Below are 19,075 nucleotides of genomic sequence, written 5' to 3'. Positions count from 1 at the left end.
AGCTGGCTCTTTAACTTAAGACTTCTGATGCTTAATCGCTTCATTTTCAAAACCTTGAAAAGCTATTCACTAGATTTTAATAGTTGCTTTTGGAAAAGGATTATTTTTATATCGTTGTACCTGGCTATGTAAAAATGTTTCTATTTTAGGAATTTAATTCATGAAGTACTGTTTGCTGCCTGATTAGCTTAGCACTTGGCAGGGGTGGATCTAGAAAATTATTTAGGGTGACAAAGGGGTAGCATGAGATTTATGAGGGGTGGCAACACCGCATCCTAGCATGGTTCTTGTGGATTTACCTCCACCATTGTAGGTAATTTTTTATTCTTTTCAGAGCTGAAAAAACTCCTTTTATATGTTGCACTGCTAACCGGTAACACTACAATGCCAAATGCAAAGATCGGACAATCCTGAGGACACCAGCTACTGATCAATATATTAATGAAACGAGTTAAGAGTTATGTGGTTAGTCATTAATACACACTAAGATATCATCAAAATTAACATACAGAAAAACCCAGTTGGATGAGCATTATTTGTTCTTAAAAATTGCTCGTAGGTCCATTTGCTCGTACGTTCGAACTTATTTTCCCCATAGGAATGAATGTAAAAGTGATTTAATCCATTCCGAGACCTCATTCGATCGCTTATTTCTGCACTTAAAAAGTATTTGTAGCCTATTTTAACAAACAAATACACCGCAAATTACCATAATGTAAACATAATTTAACACTTACTCATGTGATAGTGGTTGATTGCGAGTGTGAGACGCTCGTAACCTTCTCGGTTTCAATGGTAATTCTGTTTACTTTCTTTTTTACAGCACCATCATCAATTTTTTTTGGGAGACGTTTTTTAAGATTTCTAGTTAAATAAAAATATAACACTAAACAAAGGAAGAATGACAAAGTTTGAGGTGAGTTGAGTTTTGATTTGAGTTTGAAAACGAAGCGGTTCATTAGAGTAATTTTTTCAGAATACACTAATAGTAAGAGGAGATTTCTTGCCATTATTTATTCGTATATCTTTTTATTCCATCACAATGAAGTGCCGCTGCTGTGAATCAGTCAAGGAACCTGATTACATTTATATTTTATGCATTGACATACCAGAATACTGGGGACTGGGGCACTGCTTTCTCTTAGGGTGGCCACCCTGTGTCACTCGGGTAGATCCGCCTCATCACCTGACCTGAACCACTTATCTTGCATGTCGAGATTATGCACAATAGCCTCAGGTCTCAATGTAGGACCAACAATGTGACCCAGTCAACAGCTACATGGAAGTCTGGACATCACTCATAGTCCTTGTTTAAAGTGGTTATTAACATGGAAGGTCCCCTGGTGGTCTAGTGGTTAAGATGCAGTGCTCCCACCGCTGCGACCCGGGTTCGATTCCCGGTCAGGGAACCATCCCCAGCCACTCTTAGTGCCGGTCCCAAGCCCGGATAAATTGGGAAGGGTTGTGTTAGGAAGGGCATCCAGCGTAAAACATGTGCCAAATCAAACGTGCGGAGGATCCGCTGTGGCGACCCCTAACGGGAGAAGCTGAAAAGAAAGAAAGAAATTAACATGGAAACCTTAATACAGATTTTTCTTTGGGTTTTAGTTGTGCATGGGATATTGAACTTGCTCTTTTGTCTGATATCTCTTTTCAGATCTTTTCACCAAGTGTGCCCATACTAGGAGAATTAAACTCTCTTCAGAATTGGGATCCCTTCTCGTCAAAAGGTTTTCGCGCCAAGCAGTGAGTTGTCAAGCGGTTTATTGTCAAATTCCTTTCAAATCCAGCTCTTAAACTCTCACTAGGGTGGCAAGGCAAAAAGGATAAATACACATTGATTTGATGTGATTGAAGCAAATTTTATTCCAGAATCTAGTGTGCTTTTTATGTGTTGTATGGCCTCAAGATGAATTCGCTGGGTGGTAGGCCAATGCAATCATCAGCAAAGAAGATATTAGATTGCAGTTTATTCCCACCTATTGCCTCATCTAAAGGAGTTTCTGGCACTCCTGCCGCTTGTTGTGTAACTAAATTTTTCTTTTAAAACTGGTTACTACTGCTATGAATAATTTGTTTTGCTACCTACTGTACAGCATTCGGTACAGATCAGCCATGATATTAAAAACAAGTGAATTGATTAAAATCGACTGATTACAGTGACATGTTCCTCAAAGTTGATGTGTTGGAAACAGGAAGAATTGGCAACACATCAAGTGCACCCCTATTATCAGAGAAGCTCTCTGCTACAGTGCAAAAAATGTTCATTCAAAGAGTTGTGTTAACTTGGAATCTAGGTTCTTCAGATCTCAAATCCAATCAAGTGTCTATGCGATGTGCTAATCAAGATGTATAATTCATGGAGGCCATCACAGGACTTCTGGTGCTAATGTCTTGGTCCCAGATACCACAGCTTGTGATGGGTCAGAGCTGTTTTGCTGGCACAAGGGGAACCTACATAATTTTACAGTACATGAGGCAGGTTTGAATGATATGGCTTTGGTTAGAAAAAAAAAATATTACCTAGTTAGTATTCTAATTAACAATGAACAATTAGCAGGCTTGTTGGAGATTGATAGTGTTGTGGTTAGGCTGAGTGGGACAAGCATTGGACTCTGGATTAGAAAGTCATGGGTTTACAATTCCAGCACCACCAAGATGCCACTGCTGAACTTTGTACAATGAAAAAATCTTAAAGGCCTTGACCCTCAAGTGCTCTTTTGTATAAATCTCTAAAATGCTCTGCATAAAGTTTCCCAAATGCTGTTAATATATACGTATATATAGACATTGAAACCTCACTATACATTACATTTGAGCCAACGTTAGTAAAAGTTACAGATTTGTACCTGAAATGCAGTCACATGACCTCGCTTAGTGTTTGAATTCAGGCTTGTACATTGAGAGGAAACTAAACATTTATATTTACTATACTGTTGCAGTTCATCCTTCATACCTAAAATTATTAAATGCAATTTTAATCAGATAAGAGTTTATTTCTGTTTAAATAAGGAATACTACTACTACTCTTCTACTACTGTCACCATGCTACTGCCCATTTTTTACCACATTGTTCACTGTCTATAGCGTTTATATTTATATGCTGTACATATATTTACATATTTATCTTTTATATATTTTTTTTATTTATTATTTATCAGTCTACAGTGCTACATTGTGCAATTCTGGTAGATGCTAAATTGTGTACCTGTCCATAGAAATGACAAAGATCTATCTATCTATCTATCTATCTATCTATCTGTCTGTCTGTCTGTCTGTCTGTCTGTCTGTCTGTCTGTCTGTCTGTCTGTCTGTCTGTCTGTCTATCTATCTATCTATCTATCTATCTATCTATCTATCTATCTATCTATCTATCTATCTATCTATCTATCTATCTATCTATCTATCTATCTATCTATCTATCCTGTTTACGGATTTGTTAGATTCGTAAGTCATAAGAATGTGTGTGTGTGAGGCGTGTGCAAGGTGTGTGTGTGTGTGTGTGTGTGTGTGTGTGTGTGTGTGTGTGTGTGTGTGTGTGTGTGTGTGTGTGCACCTGCATATTGTTATAAAATTAAGCTTCACTTTCACACATGCCTGTTCTCTTAATCACTCGCCTGTTGGAGGCCGACTCCAATCGAATGGAACAAGTAGGAATAAATTAGCAGTTGAATTTTTATCTTCTCAAGCATTGGTCTTTTTTTTATTTATTTATTTATTTTATTATTCTGAGTCTTTGTCTCGTTCACAATTCCGTAATGTGTTAATTATTTGTCAGCACCTCAACGTGTCTGTGATGAGTATTAAAACACATTAACAGAATTTATGGTAAATAATATCTGGATTTAGAAATGCTGTTTGATTACATTGTCACTCAGGCTTTATTAAATGTGTTCATCTCAGATGTTTACAGGTAGAAAGATGATTGCACTTTCAGTTACAGAGAGAAGCACACCTGTTTAACTTCACTGTAGCATGTAGCAGACTCATTAGCATTGTGATAAGCTAATCAAACCATGAGTAGGATAGATAGTATGTTATGGATGGATGGATAGATAGATGGATGTGTATTAGCTTCAGGGAGGTGTGATGTGCCGTCCTCAATTGTGACTGGAATCACTGCTTTGCCTGATAGCAGTGCAAAACTGAGATGCATTTAGTTTTCATTTTAATTAGTTTTATTAATTAGTTTAATATTTTTTTGAATAATGGTTTAACAAAGAAACAAACAAATATCATGACTATAATTGTTTGATAGGTCATAGTTGACCTGTTTGAACTGATAAACATAAATAATTTAAATATTATATAAATGTTATAAATTATTATACTGTATAAAAAATAAACATTGTGGGTTAAATCGTACGAAAAAATGCAAAATGAAATAATAATAAAAAGAAGAAGAATAAGTGAAGAAATAAAAAAGTTATTTAAAAAAATTATATACAATACATTTGATCTGAATATAATACTTTATAATACATAAGTATTTATGTATTTGTTTAATACAATACAAACCCTCAGAGAAAAACCCTGAATGGTATTCATTTACATTCACCTACATTTTTTCAAATGCAATTAAATTATTTTCTTTGGAACAACAGTTAAATGTAATGTAATTATTATATGTACATTATGCAAAACATATATATATATATATAAATATATATATATATATATATATATATATATATATATATATATATATATATATATATATATATATATATATATATAGTACAGACCAAAAGTTTGGACACACCTTCTCATTCAAAGAGTTTTCTTTATTTTCACGACTATGAAAATTGTAGATTTACACTGAAGGCATCAAAACTATGAATTAACACATGTGGAATTATATATGGAATTATATACATAACAAAAAAGTGTAAAACAACTGAAAAATGTCATATTCTAGGTTCTTCAAAGTAGCCACCTTTTGCTTTGATTACTGCTTTGCACACTTTTGGCATTCTCTTGATGAGCTTCAAGAGGTAGTCACCTGAAATGGTCTTCCAACAGTCTTGAAGGAGTTCCCTGAGAGATGCTTGGCACTTGTTGGCCCTTTTGCCTTCACTCTGCGGTCCAGCTCACCCCTAAACCATCTCGATTGGGTTCAGGTCCGGTGACTGTGGAGGCCAGGTCATCTGGCGCAGCACCCCATCACTCTCCTTCTTGGTCAAATAGCCCTTGATGCCTTCAGTGTGACTCTACAATTTTCATAGTCATGAAAATAATTGTATTTATTTATTTATTTTATTTATTTTATTTATTTGAAATAAAAAAAATATTCAAGTTTATATATTGATTGATTGATGCATTTAAATATTTTTAATGCATCTCAAAACTATTCCTGTATCTCTCAGATGTTGGATATTAAGGCAAATTAAAGTAAATTTTCTTATTCCCCACTGTGGGACGAATAAAGGTTTATCTTATCTTATCTTATCTTATCTTATCTTATCTTATCTTATCTTATCTTATCTTATCTTATCTTATCTTGTCTTGTCTTGTCTTATTCACAATATGGCGTGATTATGACTACTTAAAAGACTGCACCTTAATAAACTAAATTATTAAGAACAAACGAATGTGGACACCAGACCATAAGATTGAACATCCTATTTTCACATTTATTCCACATTCACTCTTATAATCACTTCCACTCTTCTGGGACTATGTTCCAATAGATTTTGAATTGTGCTCGTGAAGATTTGTGAAGATTTATTCACCTACAAGGGTGTTAGTAATGGAGGTGAGAAGGTGAGGAGGCCTGGGGTGCAGTCGGTATTCCAATTCATCACAAAGGTATTCAATAGGGGTGAGCTCTATAGCACGAGAGCTTCCAATCCAACTCTCCAACTAAATTTAATGCAACCGTATCCAAAGACATCATTTACAATTGTGGGCCTTTAACTTTGTTGGTAACAGTTTGGGGAAGAACCACATGTGGAATATTAAAAATGTAAATATTTATGTACAGTAAAAAAGAAAATTGTAAAAGTATTTTTATGTCATCGATTATTTCTGGTAACGGCATTAATAATGGTTAGGCCTAAATGGTAAAGATTGGAATCAACCAAAATAAGGAACATCAATTAAAAAAAAAAAAAGCCAGATTCAGAGAAAGTGCTTTGATGGATCTATTTTTTGAGTTTAGCGCTCAGATGTGGCACCCCACCTCAGTGAGAAGCTTTGAGTCAAAATGGAAACCTGTGAGGTCCACGTTTGAGGCTTAGAGCAGGACTAATTCACTCCAGGATTGTTTGGAGATGAGAGGTGAAGCAGATAAGAGAGTGATGGAGAGAGAGAAGTGCAGAAGTACCATGGGAGATGATTGAAGAGATGGTGAGAGATCGGAGAGCTCAAGAGAGAAGATAGAGATAGGATGGGCCAGAGAGGGAGAGAGAAATAAAGAGAGAGTGATAGGAGAAACACTGTGTCTTCACTCGCCTCTTCACGCGTCCATGCACTAAGTGGAGAGTGAGATGGAGGCAGCAGGCAGGGAATCCACAGGGAACACTTGGCACGCTAGTGGCCTTAACTTGCTTTTCCTCAGCCTGAAAACACAGCAGACACACCTCTTACTTTTTCTCTCTCTATCTCTCGCTCTATCACTTTACATCCTCCATTCTGACCCCCGAAGGGGAAACCTGAACGATCAAAACAGCAGTAAACAAAGCCTAGCCAGTCACAACTGGGCCAAACAAACAGAGGACTGAGTGTCTCTCTCTCACACACACACGCACACACACACACACACACACACACACACACACACACACACACACACACACAGCGTCGTAGTCAGAATGCAAACATATGAAAATAATTGAAACACCTATGCACATATATACAACCAAAACCAGACATTACATGGAGATGACAATAAATGAACCTACTCACTTCTCACTCAATCTCAATTTAATTTTTATTTTTAAAGTGTTCTAGTTGTAGTGTTGAGGGATTGGTGAGCGCAGTGTTAATCAGATCAATACTTTAATAACTGTTTTTTTTTAAATACTGTACAAATCCTCACAATCAAATGGTATGCATTTAGTTGTACTTCATTTTAGTATTGTAATGCCATTTTGCCAGGTACTAATAAAGCTTATAAGCCTTTTTATTTTCCCACATACAGTACAGACCAAAAGTTTAGACACACCTTCTCATTCAAAGCGTTTTCTTTATTTTCATGACTATGAAAATTGTAGATTCACACTGAAGGCTTCAAAACTATGAATTAACACATGTGGAATTATATATGGAATTATATACATAACAAAAAAGTGTGAAACAACTGAAAAATGTCATATTCTAGGTTCTTCAAAGTAGCCACCTTTTGCTTTGATTACTGCTTTGCACACTCTTGGCATTCTCTTGATGAGCTTCAAGAGGTAGTCACCTGAAATGGTCTTCCAACAGTCTTGAAGGAGTTCCCCGAGAGATGCTTGGCACTTGTTGGCCCTTTTGCCTTCACTCTGCGGTCCAGCTCACCCCTGAACCATCTCGATTGGGTTCAGGTCCGGTGACTGTGGAGGCCAGATCATCTGGCGCAGCACCCCATCACTCTCCTTCTTGGTCAAATAGCCCTTGATGCCTTCAGTGTGACTCTACAATTTTCATAGTCATGAAAATAAAGAAAACTCTTTGAATGAGAAGGTGTGTCCAAACTTTTGGTCTGTACTATATATATATATATATATATATATATATATATATATATATATATATATATATATATATATATATATATATATATATATATATAGTGAGGAAAATAAGTATTTGAACACCCTGCTATTTTGCAAGTTCTCCCACTTAGAAATCATGAAGGGGTCTGAAATTGTCATCGTAGGTACATGTCCACTGTGAGAGACATAATCTAAAAAAACAAATCCAGAAATCACAATATATGATTTTTTAACTATTTATTTGTATGATACAGCTGCAAATAAGTATTTGAACACCTGTCTATCAGCTAGAATTCTGAACCTGTTTGAGGTCGTTAGCTGCTTAAAGACACCTGTTCACCCCATACAATCAGTAAGAATCCAACTACTAACAAGACCAAAGAGCTGTCCAAAGACACTAGAGACAAAATTGTACACCTCCACAAGGCTGGAAAGGGCTACGGGGAAATTGCCAAGCAGCTTGGTGAAAAAAGGTCCACTGTTGGAGCAATCATTAGAAAATAGAAGAAGCTAAACATGACTGTCAATCTTCCTCTGACTGGGGCTCCATGCAAGATCTCACCTCGTGGGGTCTTAGTGATCCTTAGGAAGGTGAGAAATCAACCCAGAACTACACGGGAGGAGCTGGTCAATGACCTGAAAAGAGCTGGGACCACCGTTTCCAAGGTTACTGTTGGTAATACACTAAGACGTCATGGTTTGAAATCATGCATGGCACGGAAGGTTCCCCTGCTTAAACCAGCATATGTCCAGGCACGTCTTAAGTTTACCAATGACCATTTGGATGATCCAGAGGAGTCATGGGAGAAAGTCATGTGGTCAGATGAGACCAAAATAGAACTTTTGGGTCATAATTTCACTAAACTTGTTTGGAGGAAGAAGAATGATGAGTACCATCCCAGCTTTGGGGGGTGTTTTTCTGCACATGGGACAGGGCGACTGCACTGTATTAAGGAGAGGATGACCGGGGCCATGTATTGCGAGATTTTGGGGAACAACCTCCTTCCCTCAGTTAGAGTATTGAAGATGGGTCGAGGCTGGGTCTTCCAACATGACAATGACCCGAAGCACACAGTCAGGATAACCAAGGAGTGGCTCTGTAAGAAGCATATCAGGGTTCTGGCATGGCCTAGCCAGTCTCCAGACATAAACCCAATAGAGAATCTTTGGAGGGAGCTCAAACTCTGTGTTTCTCAGCGACAGGCCAGAAACCTGACTGATCTAGAGAAGATCTGTGTGGAGGAGTGGGCCAAAATCCCTCCTGCAGTGTGTGCAAACCTGGTGAAAAACTACAGGAAACGTTTGACCTCAAACAAAGGCTACTGTACCAAATATTAACATTGACTTTCTCAGGTGTTCAAATACTTATTTGCAGCTGTATTATACAAATAATAGTTTAAAAATCATACATTGTGATTTCTGGTTTTTTTTTTAGATTATGTCTCTCACAGTGGACATGCACCTACTATGACAATTTCAGACCCCTCCATGATTTCTAAGTGGGAGAACTTGCAAAATAGCAGGGTGTTCAAATACTTATTTTCCTCACTGTATATATATATATATATATATATATATATATATATATATATATATATATATATATATATATATATATATATATATATACACACACAGTAGATGCCTAAAAGGATTAAGTGCTACATAACAATGGTGTTCACACAAAATATTGACAGTTTGGACAATGTTTCCAGCTGTATGTTGAGTTATTTTTTAAGGACAGTAAATCTGTACTGCTACAAGCTGCAAGTATTGTCTCTTGAGAAGATATAATAAAATGGCTGCTGAGAAGTGAGGGGTGTACTCACTTCTAAGAGATACTGTGTGTATATATATAAAATAAAATAAATAAATATGGTTTTTTTTTGTTTGTTTGTTTTTTTTTTTTACTTAATGCAGGTTCATGCTAGACCCCATGTTTGATATTCTTTTTTTCTTTATATATTTTTTCTTTTTGATTGGTGTTCAGTGAGTTTCATGGGACTTGTTGTGCATAGATCCTGCAAAGGTTTTAACTTTATTCTGAAAGTTTTTAATAAATAGCACATCATGGATGGCAACGAGTGGTGGCATTAATAATAAATATTATTATTGCTATGAAATTATTATTATTATTATTATTATTATTATTATTATTATTATTATTATTATTATTATTAAATATGAGTCAATTCAGAAGCTTTTATTCATGCTTTGGATTTATTCACTACACAGCTCCATCATTTTACTAACTAGCATGATTTGCCAGTTTCATGCACAAAATATGACATTTTGCTTTTAACCGTATTTGTAAACCTGTAATTAGATCATGCATAAAACATTACAACCAAAAGAATGAATTTTTATTTGTTTTGAGTACAAATATGTTGTATTGTATTTTGTGTCATGTAAAAACCCCAACCCCCCATCACACCAAGACTTTTGTGACTTGAATTGCTTCAATTTGAATTTATTTTTATATATGATTTGCTGCGTCCTGATACCCCTCTAATATAATTAGAGCCATTTCCCTTGTCTTGGCAATCATAAATCGTATGATGGCCACATGGTCCTCGCTACAGCTGTGACATTTACTCCATCTCCAGATGGCCTTTTAGAGCTTAATATACCATATCGATTAGCGTACAATGATACAAAATGGTTAGAGGTGCTTATTATTTACAAATTAGCCTGTTTTCTTATCCAGCATTGACAGTGACAGGTTTGGTCCTGTGTCTTTGGTTTTACATTCAACATAGGCCAAATAATTTTACTGTGTGTGTGTGTGTGTGTGTGTGTGTGTGTGTGTGTGTGTGTGTGTGTGTGTGTGTGTGTGTGTGTCTGTGTGTGTGTGTGTGTTGAACACCTTTAGTATGAATGTGAATGCTGACTGCACCTCAGGCCTCCTCATCTCACCCACATCAGTACCTGACTTTACTAACACCCATGTGGCTGAATGAGCAAAGTCTTCACAAAAAACAGTGGAACACCTTTCCAGGAGAGTGGAGGTGATTATAACAGCAACTGGGGACTAAATGTGGAACAGTTCAAAACATAACACCAATCTAATGGTCAGATGACTACAAACTATTTTCCATATGGTGTATGTTACTACCTGCTGCACGTTTAATTTGCAATCTGTTACTTCTGTATCTATAAAAACACAAAGTATGCTTGCAGTGTTTAAACAGGAATACACCACTTCAGGATGCTGTTTTAGGAAAATAACCCCTGGGAGGTAAACCCCGCCTCACAACAACCTGTCGTTGATTATTTTCAGACTGGTACGTCCTGTCATGTTTTATTCCTCGTTCATTTCAGACATAATCTACACACATTCCCTTCAGGAGATAAACGACTCAGTTTGAACTAATCTCTCCCTGATTATTGATGTCAAGGCCAATTTGTGTCCGCTCTTGTTTGAGGCTTTTTGGGCAGGTTTGAGCAGCGCACAAACATTTTAGTCCATCAGGGGGTCGGAAGAATCGCACCAGGCTTGGCGCCAAGCTCAGCTGGAGGTCGTAATATCGGCTGTCTGCTCTAAATGTATAGAATGTACAGGGAAACTTCAAAAAGTAAAGGATTTACAGTACATTTAATGATGATCTCATACTACAGGCAAAATTAAATGTGAAAACCTGTTGATTGATTAAAAAGATTCACCTCCAGTTTAACTGAATGACCTGAATTAATATTACACATTTCATTTTTTTATAAAGAGGTGACTGTTGTGTGGGTTTGAACATTCTGGATTTAATTTTACAGAATTGTAATCATTTTGATGAAGAACCAAAAACCTGGTTTGATGTTTCTCTAGTCTTTCTAGAAACTCGTTTTCTCTAGAATCTAGTTCGAGGCTTTTCTAGAAACCTGATATTTGCTCGAACTTGGTTTGATGGGTTTTTTTTCCTAGAAACCTGGTTTATTTAGAACCCAGTGTAAGTTCTTTCTAGTTTCTCAAGGTACTTGGGTTCTTTAGAAACAGAGTTAAAGCTTTCTCTAAAAATCTGTTTATAATTTTTATCGAGTTTCTCTAGAACCTAGTTTGAGGCTTTTCAAATTGTTCTAGAAACCTGCTATGCTTTGAATCTATCCGGTTGATTTTATTTTAATTACTGAGTAAGTAATGAATGGCCACAATCTCTACCTTAGTTTTGTTTGTATAGCGTAAATTGACATTGTCTCCAAGCAGCTTTATACAGATAAAGCAGTTAAAAAAAAAAACTATAAGTTTGTTCCTATTGAGCAATTCAGTGGCAACTGTGGCGAGGAAAAAACTCCCTGAGATGGTGAGAGGAATAAATCTTGAGAGGAACCAGACTCAAAAGGAAACTCATCTTCATCACCGAATGTCCATTCAATACAGTTCTATCATGGATTTCATGGATATTTAGGCTGTTGATGTGGAACCAAATGCACCGAAATGGTCCCCAATTGAAGAGATCTCTATTCAGGTAGGTCAGGTAGGAAGACGAAAGGGACAGGATCACTGGTCATTGGTACCTCGACTCTATTGCTTTAAAAAATCCATATTTTGTAATCAGATTTAAGCTTTAAGTGGTTGTGGGTTAAACCAGAATTATTTTTATTTAGTGGCTAATTGCTAACCGCTATGCTAACCACTAACCCTAGCTCTCATGTTTCTCCACATATATAGTTGATCCTTTTTCTCAAAATATAAAAAAAACATATTTGATAAATGAATGGTTTGTGAGCATGTGTCTTTTAACCTTATTTGTTTCTATATTGAACAAATTCTCTGGTGGTTCTGAATGATGGTGCTAATCCGAATCCTTTGTTTTTGTTAACCTTTAATAAATCAAATTGTAGAAACATTACATATTTTCTTTTTAAATGTAATGATCTGGGATCCAATCGCGAATTTCCCAAAAACCTGTTTGCCTCTGGCTGCATTCGTCTGTTCCACATTTTGTCATGGTGGAAGTCATAAAGAAATCTCGTCTGCTGTTTGTTCCAATTAAAATGCAATATATCAGATTTTTTCCGTCGCCTGTGTCGCACTGTACCCATCGATTCCAACGCAGCAGGCCATGCACACAGTCAAAGAGCTGGGTTTTCACAGTGTGATTTCCGTGTCCTATTGCGTCGTTTTTGTTTGACGGTAGAGGAGAACTGTGCGGGAACAAATAGGGCATGGACAGAGTGATTCATCACACGGGGTTCAATGCAGTTCGATGGTGAGCAGCCAGTACTCTAAGAACAAACTGTGTATTGGAATAGAGATAATGCAAACATCGTTCATGTGAAAGAGAGAAAGCGGGGAAGGAAATGTGTGTGTGTGTGTGTGTGTGTGTGTGTGTGTGTGTGTGTGTGTGTGTGTGTGTGTGTGAGAGAGAGAGAAGATTGAGATTCCTACTTCAATGGCAAAAGGAGATCGTTTCAATTTTATGAGATCCTTAAATAGGTCTAAAGTCAAATAAGATTAAGCTAATGGACTGCTCCGGGCTTCAGTGTGTCCTGACTAGATGCCATTGTGTGCTTTGGGACTTTGCATTGAGGAGAATCGTCCTGGCCACCGAGGCAAGACTTTGCTGAACCTTATTAATGTAGCGTGGTGAAAGGTGCCTTATTATGATAATGAATATAAAATAGCTTTTCCTGAATATCTGTGGGAAAGGAGATCATCACACACACACACACACACACACACACACACACACACACACACACACACACACACACACACACACACACACATACACTCACTCATGTGCATTCAGGTTCACCCCCACACACACGCACACACATTCCCCTCGAGGTGCACTAAAGACATATTCTTCCTCCTCAAGCAACGAGGGTTTGTAAATTGGATTTCCACTGCGCAGCATGTGACATTGATCCATGACTCATTTCAGTTTATAACTTATGATAAAAACACGTTTCGGACGGTCTCGCATCGATTGTACGCTTTTAACACCCTGGTGTTCTCGCTCCGGGTGGAGGGGAAAAAATAGGACACCTGTGTCAAAGTCAAAATTGAGGGGTTTTTTTTATTCTTTCTTTTTAAACCTCTCTCTCTCTCTCTCTCTCTCTCGCTCTCTCTCTTCTCTTTCTCTCTCTCTCTCTCTCTCTCTCTCTCTCTCTCTCTCTCTGTTTACACTCTCTTCTTTCTCAGTGTATTGTCCTATGTGTTGGCGTAATCTCTTGATCAAGTATCTATCCACTCTGCGTTAGACAAAGAAACTCATGCCCCGGTTCTCAAGGTTTTTCTTTTTTTTAATTCCTGCACTGATGCTCTTGAACATTTGAAAGCTTTTATTATAGAGCTGGGGATGTATTTTTATTTAGCAATATGCTCTCCAGTTTGCCCAGCATGGATTTTTGGATTTTAGATGGCAAACGCTTTGTTGTTTTGTGATTTTTTTTAAATGTATTTTTTATTTATTTAATTACATTTGAATGTAAATCAATTCAATTGACTGTGCACCTTTATAACTTATACCTTATATATATATATGTATGTATGTATATATAACTATATAACTATATATATATATATTACTGCTGTCAATTGATTAATATATTGGATCTTGATTAAGCACATGATTGTCATGAGTTGATTTATCATTAATTGCAACTTAATCACACATTTTTTATCTTTTCTAAATGTACTTTCAATTAACACTTTTTTTTTTATCAACACGATTTTAATACTCTAATCAACATGGGCATGGACAAATATGGATGCTTTATGTGAATGTATGGTTATTATTACTGAAACCACCTTAAACATAAAGCATAAAGAACATCAAAATATTTTAAAGACTGTAGACGGTAAACGTCTATTAAATACATGGAAAAAAGAACAGAAAAAACACATGTTCCCATTATTTTTCTTTCTTTGCACTGAGCCAGTTGCTCCAACAGACCAGTTTGACATTACAGTTTTAATTTTCAGATGATATCAATTACTTATATCTTCAGGACACTTTCCTGGATGACGGCAATGACTTGTTGCAGCGTGCGGCGTATTTTCTGGGCAGTGACAAGAGGAGCACCTTCCAGTGCTGCAACCTCTGAAGCAATGCTGCAGCACACTTTAAAGCAGCTTTTGCACCCGACGCACAGCACAGGACTCAACTTCACAACTTTGCAACTTTACAACTTTGATGGACCCTTGTGAGGTTTGTTCTGAGTGGAACCCGTCTTGGAAAACTTCTGTATGACCCTGACCACTTTACTGTATCTCAGTTTCAGGGTGTTACTGATCTTCTTATAGCCTCGGCATCTTTGTGAGAAGAGCAACAACTCTAATTCTCATATCCTCAGAGAGTGTTTACCATGAGGTGCCATGTTGAACATCCAGTGGTCAGAATGTAAAGAGAAATTTTCTCAAAGCACCACATTTTAACTGCTCTAATACAAGATACACAAATTTGTATGGTCCTGTCGAGCAGACAAAAACATGAACATGATGAATAGGACATCACTGAGGGTGTACTCACTTTTGTTGCCAGTTATTTAGACAATAATGGCTGTATGTTGAGTTATTTTTAGAGGACAGTAAATCTGTACTGCTGTAAGCTGCACACTGACTATCTATCTATCTATCTATCTATCTATCTATCTATCTATCTATCTATCTATCTATCTATCTATCTATCTATCTATCTATCTATCTATCTATCTATCTATCTATCTATCTATCTATCTATCTATCTATCTAATCATAGGGATGTTTCTGGATGTTTCAGTGGTTTCCAGAAGTTTGTTACTATTGGATTTCCTAATACATGTTTGCTTTTCACTCTATTATTGTTCCCCCTTAACCTATATTGATATTTGGAAAGGAGAATCAGCAATGCTTCTGAAGAGACCTTTTCTCTTTGTTCCAATTGAACACAATGCTGAACAAAATATATCAGATTTTCAGCACTTGTATCGCATTGTACACATTGATTCCTCCACAGCAGACCACACTGCGGCTGCAAAAACAAAGTCTTGCACATATTCAAAGAGCTTATCTAGGGATTTTGGAAACTAAAACTTTGTGTGGCTCTACAGTGCATAAAGCAAAAATCAGTATGTGCAGGAGGTGTAATAACCGAATTCTGAAAGCTCATATATGCTATACACAGGATTTTTTTATCCAAGACTTCGCAATTGCTAAACATTTGAAAACAGAAGGTCATGAGTAGAAGTGGTTAGTACTCAGGGAATTCTTTACATCTGTAAATTAGAACAATGTCCTGGGTGAAATGTCTAGATAGACAAACTAAAGAGTCTACTAACCGGGGCTGCATCTCAAGTAAACGAGGGACTGGAAATTTCCGGAAAAATCCTTCCTGAGTTTCAGGACGCCATCATAATACAAGTTCTGTATATTGGGCTGTGCTGTTTGTCCCAATTCAGTCCTATTATAAAACAAACAAGTCAGCATGTTGAGAGTTGTGACTCAGATGAGATGAGACCCAATTCCCAGCAGGCGTGTTCTCTCGGGAGAAGAACCTGAGGTGCAATTAGGAAAGAAACTCCTAGCAGGCTGCATTCCGCATTGAATAGGATCATCATTTCAAGCGCTGCGAGCCTGCCAGGAACTGCATCTTTGACCTTAGTGATCAAATTCAACTATTAATTAAACAGATGACAGGGTTTTATATAAGAAGTTGTTGGGTTTCATGACAGCGGTCACCTTGAGTGCTATCCAGATGTGGCCGCTGTTTCTCAAACCCTGGTTTTGGGTAAACACATAGCACCAGCCATCCGTGAACTCATTAAGTAGCTCTTAATTAAAATGCCTGGTCATCAGCATGCCAGACACCGAGATCAAAACGGAAGGTAAAAAAACCTTGGACGTGATGATCTTGGAAGTAAATATGTAATGGGGCTTTAATCATGTGAAAGATGACCATGACGTTTCATACCCAAGCGTCAAGTCAGTCTGTATTGGAGATGCTAGCACACAGCTAGCATCTTTAGATGTTCGGCTTTGTTTTCTAAATATATTTTGAAAAAATTAAGAAGGAAATACGAAATCATCTTGAAAGTTTTAAAATTTTTGGTGCTACACCCCTGTGCAACCCCCTTGCCAGCATCAAGCTTCAAACAAGAACCGTCTGATCAAGAGAATTAAACTGTAATTAAGCTCACTGAAATGTGCTAAAGTAGGAAAAGATGTAAAAAAAAAGTGCAACGTTTGGGACTAAAAGTGAGAAACAGCAGGATGTGTGGTAACGCTGCTACTGCTAAATCCGCTTCTTTTTCGATCCTCTGCAAATCACCTTCATAAGATGAGATGCAGCCGTAAGTGGCTGACAAGAACTCATTCAGCTTCAAAGTCTTTTTTTTTTATATATTTTTTTTAAAGAGGTTGGTGTTGATAATTAAAAAAAAGGGCAATGGAGCGAACCCTACCTATATCACTGCGGTCAGGGCTGAGTCAGGGCCGAGACGAAGCCATAATGAGTTTGAGGCCCATAGAGGCAACAAGGCTGAGGGAGAAGAAAGAAGAATAGAGTAAAAGTTATTAGGGTTAAATTCTGAAGCTGATGAAAAAGATTTTTATGAATGGGATGAAGCTTTTGAAAAAAAACCCCAAAAAATATACAGAGTACATTTTAATAATCTTCAAAAGATTCTTTCACTTTCTGCTGGATTAGATTGCGAGTCAAAATGGTTTCAATTTTGCAAAAATGTTTACATTTGAATTGCCATAAAAAGCAAAAATGTCATTTCATAAAAGATAGACTATACTGACTCTCACACGTTTTAGCTAGTAAGTTTGGATCTTAATTCATGTTTTGGGTCCCACTTCATGTAGAGTTTGGACATTAAACCTCTTCGAATTTCTATAGGCTCTGGCATGGAGGAGTTGGTGTTGGATCTTTGATGATCTCAAATGTTGAGCTATTTTATGAGTTGCTCAGTAGCTTCTTGCTACATAATGTCAACTAGCTGTATAAGACAGGAGGTGGAGCTGGAGGTAGCAGAGCTAAAGATGTTGGGATTTTCATTGGGAGTGATTGGAATAAACAGGTTTAGAAATGAGTTTATTCGAGAGACATAGCATGTAGGACATTTTGGAGACACGGTAAGTGGGGATGCTCGATTGAGATGTTTGGATATGTGCAGAGGAGAGACATGGGGTATATCGGTAGAAGAATGCTGAGAATGGAGCCGCAAGGAAGGAGGAAAAGAAGAAGACCAAGGAGGACATGCAGGTAGTTGGTGTGAAGAGCCAGATGTAGAGGACAAATGGTATGGAGAAGGATGATACGCTGTGGCGACCTCTAATGGGAGTAGCCGAAATAAAATGACGATGATGCACAATTTTCTTTCCCGCTGTTGTCTGAATGGCCACTCCTTTTTAAATGATTGAACAACAACAAAAAAAACACTCCGACAATCATTTTGCAAACACTTGTGTGTATATCATTTCTCTGAACTTAACAACTGGCATTATGAGCCCCTGACCCTTAAACGACTACTGAGACCACGAAACTCCCTAAAAGACCTCAAGAACTACTTGGGGGCAGATGAGCGCTCTTAAACATGACACCAATTATGAAATAAACCCATTATTATAAACCCAGCAGGCTTGTAGAGCAGCGGACAGGGTAACATTGGAGTCCCGGGCAAGCATTAGAGCCACAAGAAAGCATGTGAAGTGTATTTAATGGGCACTTTTTGTGCAGTGAAATGACAGGTTTGCTTCCTGTCTCAGTACCGATGTGAAATCGCACAGAAGGCTTGCTGTGAAGCTCCTGACATGTACAGGTTCAGTCTACAGAGGTGTCCTGATTACACCCGAGGTGTTTGTGTGAGCATTCGTGAAACTAATATCAATAAAACCTTCCTTCTGTTTGTACTACGTGTCCTGTAGCAGTGACACGAATCTTTTTTTACCGCAGCTTAAAAAAAACAACGAACCAATGCAATAAACACTTGTGCCATCGGTTTTAATTGCCCCGTTTCTGTTTCGTGTGGTTTTTGTCCTTCGTAACGAGCTCACATATCAACACGAGCGCCAAAAACAGGTCTAATTGCTGTCTTGATTCCTCCCCAGTCATTTCAAAAAAGGTCAGACTGAAGGAGGCTTTTAATTGGAGCACTCCATTAAACTGCAAGCCACATTGTGTCACAAGACATCAGGTGAACACCATATAAAAAAGAGGATCGTGGTGGATGTGTGTGTGTGTATGTGTATTGGGAATAGTTCAAATTGTTTGTTCTACTTATTGTAAAATTACACAGCCATTATTTAGAGTTTCAACAGTCTTTTGCTTGAAAAGTAAATGAAAATGATAATGTAGTCTGAAAAAAAAGGGACTGAAAGATATATACATTTTTTTTAATTATATTTATTGTGTTTTGATGCCTTTGTTCTTGTCTGTAAGAATTCTGAGAGACGCTAGGTCTCG

Source organism: Silurus aristotelis (genome assembly GCF_946808225.1).
Source record: "Silurus aristotelis genome assembly, chromosome: 20".
NCBI lineage: Eukaryota > Metazoa > Chordata > Actinopteri > Siluriformes > Siluridae > Silurus > Silurus aristotelis.
The sequence above is the reverse complement of the archived record's forward strand: the minus strand, read 5'-3'. Positions refer to the sequence as shown.